Genomic DNA, 14,339 nt, shown 5'->3' on the forward strand with positions numbered 1-14,339 from the left:
GTGGGCATTTATAGGCTCCTCCACGCATTGTTCAGCAGAGATATTTTGTATTGTAATAGTATATATACCCAGAACAGAGATGTAATGGATTGATGAGTGTTTGATGAATGAGAGCTTATTGTAGCCTTTTAACTTCTGGAGAATGTAAATACTATGAGACCTGCAGCTTCTGGTCTTGATTTCCATTAATATAAGCTTCTTTTGCTATCACCTACTCACTTTCCACTTCTTCTTCTTGTTCTAGGCTGTGTCTGCTTGCATTTATTTGATGCGCTGTGAATATTTGGCATCTGAGGGGCTGTCATCCCACCTCTATGTTGAAATTTATTAGTTCATTGAAAATTGTTTGCAGGTTGTTATTGTCCGATAGTAGAGAGCTGTCATCCTCATTGTCTATTGAATAATAGTCGTGCAGATCTTCTAACTGATTGCAGCTGGCCATCACAGAGCTCTGTGCATCTGCTGGTGCAATCAGTCTTCTCCATCATCACTTCAAATTTAAGCTGTGAGTAGTTGGTGGTTGAAAGCCTTGTAGTTTGGGGGTCTTCACCCATGTCTGGGGTAATTCATAGTAGGAGTGGTTATCTGGCTTAAAGGTGCTGCACATCTTCCATTTATCCATCATTTTATCGAACAAAACTGTTGAATTTTTAATGTTCCTGAGCATCACTGATTTACAACCTAGGTGAGTTTCTTGGGGTGATAACAGGACCCTCATGGAAGCCTATAAGTAGAAGAGACCTCAAGCTCATTTGGACACACACATCAAGCTCTCTTCTCCTCTTCTATATTGTCTTGGCTCGCACATGTGTGAAAAAGGAAGCTCACTCAAGGCTCTGAAACTCCAAGATGAAGATCGCATTGAACTAGGGTTTTCCGATTCAAAGTCATTGGCACATTGTGGTCATGAGAGTGACTTTGGGTCCTCAGTCATTGGCACACAGTGGTCATGAGAGAAAATTTGGATCCTTTTTCATTGGCACAGAGTCTACATGAGAGCGACTGGGAGTCTGGGTCAGTTTGGTCCTCGGTTGCTCGCACAGAATGGTATGGGAGCGACCGAGCTGCCATAATCACTCTCATGAAGTTCACAGAGAGTGACCCTATATGTCATAGTCACTCTCACAACTCCTCCTCCCTGTGACCAAGACTCCTAGATGATATTTCAATATTCCAAAGATTTCACTCAGTGATAAAAGTGTTTGGAAATAGCCTACAGGCAGCGACAGTACATTACATTAATCTAAATTAGAGTTCTAATATTTTAGAGGCATTTCATGGATATTTTAGTTGGTGTGAAGATATAGATCATTGTACTCTCTTTTACCGAATTATTTGATGACAATCTATTAGAAGAATATTTTCAAGGGTTTTCCCTATAGTGGGTTTTTCCCTAGTATCCGACCAACCCTGGTGTCTCTATGTGTACATGCTTTTCTTCTCTTGTTCCTTTATGTTCTGCTGCATTGATGATGATATTATTGTTATTTCTACATAGTTGCATTTGTTGATGAATAATGATGTAAACATGAATAATGTTATGATGCTATGGGGTGAACTTAATGTATTAATGAAGAAATGCAATTATCAAAGCAAAGAACAATATAGCCCTATGAAAAATTAACATGGTATCAGAGTTGGGCTGAAGAAAATCCATGGAGATCACCCCCATGGAGACACTTTTGATGGAAGCAAGAAGAGGATGGTGGAGACCTAAAAGAATGCTAGGGTATGAAGGAAACCCTAGGTAGTTAGTGCATAAGGATTTGATGGTTAGGGTTTGAGAGAAACCCTAGTTTATGGAAAAGACTTGAGATTTGATGTACGAAACTCTAGCATGGTCTATGTGAAGATGCTCAAGCACTTGGGACAGATTTGATGAAGCCCTAGATGGCCGGTTGTTGATAAAGTTGATTGAAGGAAACATCTTATGTGGACTATGGATATTGATGACTCTTGAAGGTTGGTTCAAGAGGGAGAGGATCACCTCTCATTGAAGATAAGTACTCCTTGGCTTATGATGTTTCTTTATGTATTTACTTATGAATATGATTATTGTTTTTATCATTGCTTATAATTCCTGCATGTATATTTGAGTATATGAATGTATCTAACCTCCTTGATGAGATGTCATAAGTGGATCCCTCTTGAGGATCATTTGAGATGCAATAAATAAAGTCTAGACTTGCAAAGAGGTACAAAGGCACATGATGGCAAGAAAATCTAGATCTGGGAAGAGGTAAAGAGACACTTTATGAAAATGTGACAAGCACTACAAGCTACCTATGAGAAGGTGCACATGTATTTGAACACTACAAGGTATGAAAGGTATATTGTTTCAATGCTATGTTTCAACTATAACATTAGATGACTTGGTAAGCCTTGTGGTATGTTGAGAATGTCTCCTTTGCAAATGGTTCATGCTTGCATGTGAAAGAGATTTGGATTTATGTTTCCTATGATGAAATATTGCACTTGGTATTGAATATTTTTTATTCGTGTTGATTTTTGGTTCTATGAGGTTACTCATTACTGATCTTGGATACAGTGGCATAACTTGATGTTTGGATAACATTTGTTGTTCTTAGAGATCATGATCTGTAAAGAAGGTTAGTTCCTTGACTCTAGTAAATGATGCTCTTGACACTTGACATGCATAAGACATTATGGATATCTTATAGAAGGATACCTCATTGATATTGATAATTCTTGTGATAAGTATGATAAATTATGTTGACACTCTTGTTTTGGTAAAGTTTTATTGAATGACTTGACTTGGTCCTATGATAACCTTGACGATAGAACTACAAGTTTGATACTCTAGACCTCTTATTGACCATGGTCATGGCTTTGATAGTAATTATAGAATATGGTAAAACTAAATGCCCTAAACCTAATGGATTGAATTGATAAAAGTCATATTGTGTTCATAAACTTTGAAGTATGTTGTCACACATGTTCGTTGTCTCTATTATGTGAATCTAACATTTGATGAAAGATTGATGTCATGATGTAGTAGCTGACATGAGCATGTTATGACCATGATGGATATATGATCTGTTGTCGCATGACTCTAGTAATGATGGCTTGATGAAATGACAGAAGTAGAATGAAGTAGATTCCCAGTCAGAGGGAGAATCTATTTTCAAGATTCTTACTCTTATTACTATTTACATTATGTACTGTTGAAATATGATTTATGTGCATCTGACATTATTGATCTGCAACAAGGTATCAGATTTGAAGCCTGTAGAGAAATTAGGGTTTCAAATTCTGTCACAGGCATAGAACTGGGAATATTCATCCCTAGACACACACATTCTAAGGCCCAGGTAGCATCTAGACAGCCAAAGACGCACCCATGCTAACTTGATGAAAGCAACTAGAGGTTTGACTATTGTTGACCATCATATGAATATTTCTGAAGTTGTATGAACTCTAAATCAAGATGTTCACCTAAAGGATGATAAGTAGAAGATATCTGAAATATTTGAAAACATGGAAGTTTGAATGTTTGTAGGTGACCATGACATACATATAAATATGTCATTATGTTTGAAAGATTTTGACATGATTTGGCTGATTGATATATATGAGTTGTATGATGTCTGATGATGACCTAGACCTCTTATCTCTTTTCTCTTATCTCCTTTCTCTTATTTTCCTCTCCCTTATCTCCTACCTTTTTTCCCTCTCTTTTCCCCCTCCCTTGTACCCTCCCCTAATGGGCCTTTCCGTGCCCTTTTCTCCATCCACGGATCCCTCTCCAAATGATCTTTTTCTTCTGATTACAGAATCTCTGATTTCTTTCTACTGATCTCTTATTGCTAATCGCTCACTGGATTTTGAGATTTGATGTTTTTGAGAAAAACATCATAGCATTGTTTTTCAATCATTGAGATATGTTTTATGATAGGAAACTTGGATATTGACATGACGTCTAATGTTTTGACTTGAAGACTAATGATTTGCCTTGATGACTATGATATATGGGCATAGTGACTTCCTATGAATTGTATGATGGGAATGACTTGATTTATATTGTGTGGTTGATGACAGCTTGTTGGCTTGATAATAGATGATGTCATGAATTGATGAAAGGCCTACTTGTCATTTGGTTCAAATAATTGACTCTGAGATATTGATAACTTTTGATATTAGTATCGATCTGGTTTCTGAACTTTGATAATCTTATTGAGCTGATTTAGTTGATTTGATTGCACAATAGGAATTTATAAAGGACTAATGGTTTGGTAAAGTGTTATGGTTGCAATGATTATTGCATGAAGCAAGATCCCCCGATCTTGACATGTCTGCATTGACAATTATTTGATTAAGCCAGATGATGTGTTGATTCAATCCTTTACCTCAAAAGTGTTCCAAGGTATGACTTTGATTTTGATTTTGGTTTTTATATACTGACAATATACTATTGTGAGGTAAAGATCCATTGATGATATACGTAATAGGAATATGGCTTCTGAATCTCGTAATAATGTATCATGGCATGATGAATTGTTTTCTGAAGATTGGGAGAAAATAATCTATATTGTGAAGCTATTGAAGAGGCATTGAGAAGTGGAAATGCAAGTCCTTGGACACTCTGATTTGAAGTTAACTTGACATGGCATCCGAAAGTTGATTGACACATTGTTGTTTTGTTTTGAACATACATCTGTATATATATGATGTGCATAGAACTTGAATAAGTTCATGATTGAGTCACTTCATACACATTGAGTTGCCGCCAAGTATCCTTCGAGATGTTTGCATGATATGATCTATTCTTGGTCTGAGATATTCTTCCTATGATATATGATTGTATGGAGATGCTAATGTTGATTTTTTATGAGCATATATGATTGTTTCCTTAGTATGAAATATTACATGATGAAAGGTCAGAGACACAACCGAGGTTGAGTATGGTGTTGCTAGCATGATTAGCTATGAGCAGGTTGAATAAGCTCCTTAGGGAGTTGTCTGAGCATGATATGGATATGAAATGGATACATTGTGATAATAAAGAGTGGTATCCGATTGGAAGAGAATCCAATATACATATATATAGTTGGGACCACAATACTCTCATATATTGAGACAATGCAGCTATGCAAGACAAGATTAGGCTTGTGGTTGGCACCTCCTTGAGAGGGAGGATGATTATCATATCTTTTTGTGATTTATATGATTTATATTTATGATCTAACATGATATTTGATTTGATGTTTTTTATAAATAGGAGATACCTGCTACTAATAGATGATGATTACATGATACAAGTATGATGATATGACCATGATGAGAGCAACATTGATCGAGGACACTGAGCCAACTCTTTCTATCTTGTTTGATCTCCCACGGTGAGGAATCAAGATGGAGGGCTCTTGGGGTTGAGGGAACTTTAGACAATAGGGTGTTACCCCTATCTGTTACCCATAGGGTTGGAGTAGTATCTCACCTTATATTGGTCTTTGCAGAGTATACCCTAGTTGGCATCATACCCACAAACTTGGCTTGTTGGGAGTACTGCTCCTCATTTGGCCAACGAGTTGAGTGTACTTGGGGGTGTACAACCAAAGGAGATTATGATGCAGGTGTTCTAACACTTGACTATTTAGGGTCATTGCTAGGAAGATCAGTAGGTAATAGGATGGGTTGAGTAGTAGCTCCCCAATATCACCTATTGCTCGATATGGGGTCGTAGTAGTAGCTCCCCCATGAGGTTCCAGGTTGTAGCCTGATGGTGTTTCTGGGTAGTAGCCCGATAATATTTCCAGGTAGTAGCTGATGACAAATTTCCAAGTTGTATCCTGATGGTGTTTCTAGGTAGTAGCCGAATGGTATTTCTAGGTAGTAGCCTGATGACACATTTCAGGTAGTATCCCGATGGTGTTTATGGGTAGTAACCCGATGAAATTTCCAGGTAGTATCCTAATGGATTTCCGGGTTGTAGCTTGATGAATAGAGGGTGGTAGCTTAAGCTCCCCTCCAGTGGAAAATTATTCTTCTTCTAGGTTTGAGAATATTTAATATATGAGCAAGAAAAATAGAGAGATAAGTAGGAATTAACAAGATATGTACATTGATGATCTAGGATGATGAGATACTTGAGATGGGATTTATGTCATGTTGATTGTTGGTCAGATATTGACAGGTGGAATTATCCCTAGTTGAGAGGGAGTGTTAAAATATGAAACTACGGTAAAATTAAACTTTGGACTACTCATTTGATGGAGATGATGATGGCATCAGATTCCTCTTTTCGAGAGGACCAAAATCAACCTAAAGGTCACCTCATTTGGATCAACGGAAGTTGAGTTATGAATTATTTTAATCATACATATATTTTGGATCAGGTTGGCCCTATGCACATGTACCAATGGACAAGTCAAGTGGACCCTCATGGAAGCATATAAATAGAAGATACCTCAATCTCATTTGTACACACACATCAAACTGTCTTCTCCTCTTCTATATTGTCTTGGATCACACAGGTCTGACGGAGGAAGCTTGTTCAAGGGTACGAAACTCTGGGATGAAGCTCGTATTGAACTAGGGTTTTCTGATTCAAAGTAGTTGGCACAAAGTGGTCATGAGAGTGACTTTGGGTCCTCTATTTCTAGCACAAAATGGTCATGAGACCGAATTTGGATCCTTGGTCGCTAGAACAGAGTCTACATGAGAACGACCAAGAGTCTGGGTCAGTTTGGTCCTTGGTTGCTTGCACAGAATGGTATGGGAGCGACTGAACTGCCATAGTCGCTCTCATGAAGTTCACAGAGAGAGACCCTGTCTATCATAGTCACTCCCACATTTCCTCCTCCTTGCAACTGAGACTCCTAGATGATATTTCAGTATTCTGAAGATTTTTCTCAGTGACAGAAGTGTTCGGCAATAGCCCATAGGCAATGTCAGTACATTACAATCATATGAATCAGAGTTCTGATGTTTTAGATGAATTTCACGGATATTCTAGTTGGTGTGAAGATATGGATCATTGTACTCTCTTTTGCTGAATTATTTGATGACAATCTAGAAGAAGATTTGCAAGGGTTTTCCTCATAGTGGGTTTTTCCCTGGTCTCCAACCAATCCTGGTGTCTCTATGCATACATTATTTTCTTCTCTTGTTCCTTTATGTTCCACTGCATTGATGATGATTTTATTTTTATTTCGACATAGTTGCATACGCTGATGAATAATGATGTAAAGCTGTATAATTTTATGACTTATGGTGTGAGCTTAATGTTTTAATGAAGATATGAAATTATCAAAGCAAAGAACAATATATCCCTATGAAAAAATAATAGATAACTAGTCCTCAAAGAATATAGGTCCACGACTACTCTTATCTTGGATGCCCTATCTCATCCTCAAAGAGTATTGGATGCCAGATGATTACCCAAACCTCCATTTTGTCTTCCCAGGTGAAGACCAAAATGACGTGTCTATCTCTCTCTCAATTAAGGAGGACATATCAATTCCAATAACGGAATGTACTCATTCCTATGGAAGGAATGTACCTAAGGTCCCTCTTGGCTTAGGAATTTCCAAGTTTCTTCCAAGTAAGAAACTTGCTTTTAGGCTCCCTCTTAATTAGGGATCTACAACAACTCCTCGACCAACTTCTTGAAGAGCTCCTTCCTTTGATGTCATGAATTTCTTTGTTCAACAGCCTTCATCTTTTGTGGATTCTTCATAGGGCACATACCATCCATCACTTTCATCCATGAGTTAGTCATGTCATCATTCCTTTCATTAGAAGGTGATCCATCAGTCTTCATCTAGCCTTGCTTCATGTCATTAAGCCTTCTTCATGCCATATTTTATGGAAGGATCTTACATCCTTCTATATGGTCCTCTTGGAAGTCATCCACAATTCTTCCTTTTCACAGTCCTGCATAAGCCCATCCAGATATTTGTTCAAAAATAAGAAATGAACACTTAACTCAAAATTTCCTTTGTGATGGTCTTTCATCATGACATCTTCCAGTTTGCATCAACATCCTGCATGTTTACACATCTCCCAAAGATATCCATTGTCAAGGGTCTCCATAATTTTTAGACTTCCATCAGAGTCTTCATATATTTTCGGGGGATTTCCTAGTCAAAACTTCTTGGTCTTTTTGGATGTTGATTTCCCTTACCATGGTTGCATATCTCACGACCTCTTCCTTCCACATTTCATTCCTAGGAGCTTCCAATTAGAGTTCCTCAATTGTATTCAGCCACCTCATACTTCATATGAGAGCATATTATCTAGTGTGATCTATGCCTTTCTGCATCCTTTTAGAGGAGGAGATCCTTTTTCCTTTGATCACGCTTCTCAAGATAGAAGTGGTGATCCATGTTACCTGCAACCATACGACATGAAATTATAGTATTGAATATAAGCATACATACCTCATTTACCTTTAGGACGTCTAGGCTTCTTTCAACAACTTCCTTGATTGAGAAGATCTTCAACCCCTTGCTCTGCTTCATCTCTTATGTCATCATACCATCATCCCATGAACCCCACAAGTTGGAGTTCCTGATGAAACGCTTGCTTCCTCTCTAGATCGGTGAACCCTCTAATGAGGATTCCATAAGAGAATCTTGAGGATCTTGCATATCCCTATCTGGATGTTTGATGAACCTTATCCGAGATGACTTATTCCTTTCCTTAAGTTTCCAATGAGGTTCCCAAGAGCTATATCCTTCTTATTTCACTGCCATGAATTTTGTTCCATTTGTCCTTCATGATTCCCTATGTTGATGTCACGAGCTCTTGTTTCGAATTCTTCCATGATGCCATGATGTATCTTATTATTTATTATAACCAAATCCTATAATATTTAGGAACTATGACAAGAAATTTTGTGAGGGAGACTATCTTAGCGATAGTAGATTTCCCTTACTTCCTCTTTTCTTGGACTTCTTCTCTTTGGTTCCACTTCTTCGGTGATATGGGCTTCTTCTCTTCCTCTTTTGATATAGTCCCTTTAGGACAATATTTCCTTGAATGTCCATAATTTTTACATCCATAGCATTGAATATTAGCTATGATCTTCTTTATTTTCTGAGTACCAAATTTTCCAAACTTCCCTTTCCTTCCTACAAATGTTTGAGTCCTTTAACCTTCAACACTTTTTCCCTCGACTTGTCTTCTTCTACCTTGCATAGAAACCACAATTTTCCGAATAAGGTAACTTTCTTATCCCCATGGACATTTGTTACTTTGTTCATCAGTTAGTGCATTTAGAAAAATGATGATTATCTTCTTATCATCTCTCCTAGATCTCGTAGTTGAGACTGTATGAAGATATCCCTTCAGATCTAAGTCATGTGACCTTCTTTATCTCATATTCGGAGAATATTCTTACGATCTTATCATACACATCTATTTGATGTCTCCACTACTGCTATATGAAGGGACCTTTCATAAGAATCCCTTTCCCTGTATTCAAATGAGACATTTTTATTGATGTATTCAATGAATTCACTTTCTTCGAGGACTTAGTCTAGCCTCCTTTTTCCATGCAAAGAATTTTGATGACCCAATGAACATATAGATCTCCTTGCAAATACAAAGTTATTTTACGAAATTTAATTATAGAACGAAAGATACTTAGTTGATAAGTGAAGATGGAATCTTAAAATTGATCACTTAGATGATGGTTGAAGAAGATGTATTAGTGTCGCTTTTGGATGATCTTCTTCCAATTGAAAAGCCCTTCTTCAATAGAAATAGATTCCTCCTTATATGATGACAACACCTTTAGATTTAGCTCTCTTTGTTGATGGTAATTTTTGTTGTTTCCTCGGATGATCTTCTTCAAGGATAAGGAGAGGATCCTTGCTTCAATGATAGGGAACTTGCCTTAGAGCTTTGAAGATGATGATAATGCCTTCTCACCTTCAAGATACTTCGACTACTTTGGTAGTGAATGAGTGTAGATCATAATTGCTTCTAGGGTTTCAAATTTCTCTAAGATGATGTGATATTCGTTTTGAAAGTCCTTCGAGGTACCTTGCTTTGTAGATAGCTTGATGAGGGTCTTTGTGGTCTTTTGATGATGATTAGAGGATCCAAAACTTTTGTTATTTTAGATTGCTTCTTCAATATAGAGTTTTATTCTTCAATGTAGATATTGATATTTTTCTTTGATAACCTTCGACTTGCTTAGATGCCTTTTTTGAAACTCGATCCTTGAGTGTCTCTTTGATTAGATGCCCTTCATTTGACTTTAGCACCTTAGCTCTGATACCATGTTGAGAAATATAGGGAATTAGCATTATGTTATTTATCTTCTATTAATGACTACTTGTGAATGATTTTTAAAATTTTAGATTAAGATATTCTTCATGTTATATTATTTAGCATTCTTCTTCATCAAACAATAACTAATGCATGAATATAAATAGACAAGAGACACAACATGTAGGATATAAGCGAGGGCCAAAACCTCTCACTCTTTTAGAGGAAAACCCACACAAATTCTTCTTATATAGATTCCGATTGACAAATACCAAGACCAAGACACGAGTCCTCTAGATTGTCTTCTCTTCCTGTTGAATCCTCTTCCTCTTTGATCCTCTGAGCATTGAGACATTGACATCTATGATATCTCATCTAGATCTCTTTTCATGGGACCTTCTTACTGTCATCATCAACGATATGTGGTTGTAACAAACTGTCATGTCTTCAAGACTACTTCTCTTCACTAGATGTGATACATAGACAAAGAGACTCTTCACTGTAGATAGCATCTCGTTGTCCCTTCATATTCCTTCAGAAACTAATCTGAACTTCAAATATGTCTTGCTGCCATTATGTACCAAGATTCAGAGAGATATGAACTGTACTCTCCTAGGCAATATTTCACTGACCCTTCAATACTCCTTGCTATCACTGTGATCTGAACACAAGAGGGATCTTAATTCCCTACCCAATCTACCTTCTTGTGCCTTAGACCGAGCTCTTTTTCTCACATCGAACTCTGTGAAATATCAGAGGTATCTGAAGTCCTCACTGTGCTAGAGATTTGAAATTCTCTATTTTTACCCAACCAAAAAAATCAGAGATAGATGCGAAATATTCTCTTTGTGGAATAGGTAGAGATGGGTTTCTGAACTGGTGTATCTCCATAATGTGAGACGACATGAGTTCCTTCATTCATCTTGAGGCTAACATAGGAAGAGGAGTGTGTGCTTGTCGTTGGAGGGTTATTGTACTAGATTACATTTGACATGACATTGACTCTTTGACAAATCCTAAGGCTCTCAATGGGAGCCATCTAAAATAAACCCCTTTCTCATGAAACCTATGAAGCAAGGCATTATAAAAATAATGTTATTATACTCTTTTCATTATTTACAAAGATCATAATTACATGTCATTATGAAGACCGAACCTAGTTACATTTTACAACAAGTTTCATGACATCTCCATGGGCATAAATCAAGAGAAGAGGGAGCTGAGAAGGAATTGACCTAGATCAAGTTGCTTCAATGATTGAAAGACTTATGGAGATCAATTTACTCAAGGTTAAACAAGTTTCATGCTATAGATCTTCTTATGGCATGTATAAAAGCTCTAAATCAGTCATGTCAAAGACGAAGTTAGAAGATCCTTACTCCCTATGATCTATAGATATTGTGATTTTCTAAGTGTGCTCTATGGCAACCTTCCTTGAAAGATGTTTTTACAGAAACTGTGAATGAAGCAACAAAACTTATGTCTTGTTGAATTTAATGTAAAAATACACAAAAGGTATTTGTAATAATAATTTATTAATATATAAAATATACAAGTTTTTTTAATGTTATAACGAGGTCTTGCTTATATACCTAGGTAGGAGTCCTTTCATGATGAGACATGCCTTTTAGACATGCCTTTTCAGTATACTAATGACTATTTAAAATAATCATCATTTTATTATTTATTATTTATGTTTATTTATATTCATTTTATTTCATATAATTTATATCCGTAACATTGCCCCTTCCTTCAAAAGCTTTGTCCTCAAACCTGTATTGTTGATAATTTCTTCATCTTGCATTTGTCATCTTGGTATATGTAACTGGACGTCACTAGTTCCTCCACTGATATATATATATATATATAATTAAATTAGTTGTATAAATTTAATTATATAATTGATTTATTATGTTATATAATATGTTTGACGTATATATTATTATGACCATATATCATATATATATTTTTTCAAAACATTACCACTTGTTAACTCCTTTTGACGGTGAGGTTGAATTAGATCAATGCATCTAGATCAAGCGGACTTGTCAACTGTCGGGTTACGAGCAATGGGTCAACACGGATGTGGACATCGTCAATAGGTTTGGTTTCCATATGTGCTTTTTGTTTGGATCCATAATATATTGGTGGTGGATCACATCAATCATCTACCACTCTTCTCTTTCCTCTTTCGGCAGATGGCACAATTTTGGTATCCTTATTCCGTTTCCTTGCACTACCTGGCACCTTGACTCTCTTCGAAGTAATATTGTCATCTTTAATAATAGAATATTCATTAGAACCATCAGAATTATCAACTCGTTTTATTCTATCTTGATGACAAGAAAAATGTCGTGCACTGTCAAATCATTTGTGTACCTTCTTAAAAGAGACATCAAATTCCTTTGCTAAACCCTCCTTAACAAACAATGGTGGAAAGCGATTCCCACTAAAAACTACACGAAACTTCTCAATTGTAGGAGTAGGTAACCTAGAAAATAATTTCTACTTTGTTGAAAATGTGGCACTCCCAAGTTGCTCCTGCTAATTTTCTTTCTGGATGCTTTAAATTCTGATGCAACAACATCTTCTAAAGGACCACCTTCTCCGTGTTTTTCTTTCTTTGAAATTTTGCGCTCTTCATTTTCTATCTCAACATCATATTCTCTACATAAATTCAACTTTGATTGGTTGATATATTCTGAGTCAACATTGGCTCCCTTCCCTTTTTTCTTCATCATTGATTCTTTATAGAGATTTTTTAATTTTGACACAGTAGAAACATCTTGTTCCACATCAAATTGCTTCCCTTTTTTGGCCACTTTCTAGGTCCCCACTCTTCATCATCTTCACTCATACTATCTTGATTAGAAGCAACAAGTCCAACCATCTCATATAGATCTGAAATTATATCTAATTCAGAATTTTCCAAACACTTCTTGCCTCTAGCCATTTTGGACTTTCTTTTTCCTGAATCTGCCAAGTACACATGGAAATACTCCTAGATGTCTTATGAGGAAACATCAGAGTTGCCATCACTTTCAGAACCTTCATCATCACTGCTTGATATATTTGAATTTTCTGCATCACTTGTGCTTTCATCCTTTTTAGAGCTTGAACCCTTTTCTTGTTGGTTACTATCAGGCTTCTCTGGACTTTCAGGGTCATAATCATCATCTTCTCAATCATTAGATGGCATGCCTTCCAAATTAAAGGGGTTCTCATCTCCATCTGCGTTCACAATTTCCTCAACAAAAAATTTATCTCAGCTATCCCTAATTTCAAAAGTTGTTTCAAAGCGATCGTTGACTAAATCAAAGCAGTCAATTTTGTAGTCACACTCTGGGTAGAGCCAACCCTCGCCTTCAAGAGGAATATTTGTAGTTTCCAAAGGAGGTTCCAGGAATTTATGATGATAGCCACGATCACAAGCGCCATCACAAAGGATGATATCATTATCAAATGACCATATCTTTTGACCCACACTTTGTGAAAAAAAGATCCTCGTTGTTTATCTTCCCCTTAGAATCAGAGTCAGATTCTGGAAGACTCCCCACCAAGCACAAAGAATGAAGATGATGGAAAGCTTCACGAATTGCAAGCTTACACTACAATATATTTGATGCAGTCTTCTGAAGCTCCTTTTCTAGCCTAATCTTTTCTTGGGTTTTCCCTTTCCATCCTTCATTAGAATAAGCATAAATCATGTTTTTCTGAAAACCAATCCGAAGTAATAAATATTTTATGCGCTTTCTAGTTCTAGAGAGCTCACCTTGTACACTATTTGTTTTCTTCTTGTTCTTTTTCATTTTCATTTTTCCTCGAATTCTTGGCTTTCAACCTTTTTGTCTGACCGAGATCTCTCGTCTCCAAAGGCCAAATTTATTTCAGTAGATCTATCAATAACTTCTTCATGATCAAATCCTTTCTCCCCTCCCGTCCTTGGAATTTGAATGAGATGCATCAACATTCACTAATTAATTCAAAAAAACTGTGCTACGAGCATCTTCACTATCCTCTTGCTTAATTACTTCTTCACAATTGGCACGCCACTTCAGACACAGGGATCGATAAGTTTCTGCAACAATTTGATATAAAGG

At 36.6% G+C, this 14,339-nt stretch overlaps 1 pseudogene; it reads right to left on the reverse strand.

The window, feature by feature from the left end:
• Window positions 1–13,249: 13,249 nt before the first annotated feature.
• LOC149199521 (homeobox protein HAT3.1 pseudogene) lies at window positions 13,250–14,054 on the reverse strand (annotated as a pseudogene).
• Between the last annotated feature and the right edge of the window lie 285 nt (window positions 14,055–14,339).

This window comes from Pinus tabuliformis, chromosome 2_1, assembly GCF_031772625.1.
Source record: "Pinus tabuliformis cultivar Carrire ecotype Pingquan chromosome 2_1, CPIR1, whole genome shotgun sequence".
NCBI lineage: Eukaryota > Viridiplantae > Streptophyta > Pinopsida > Pinales > Pinaceae > Pinus > Pinus tabuliformis.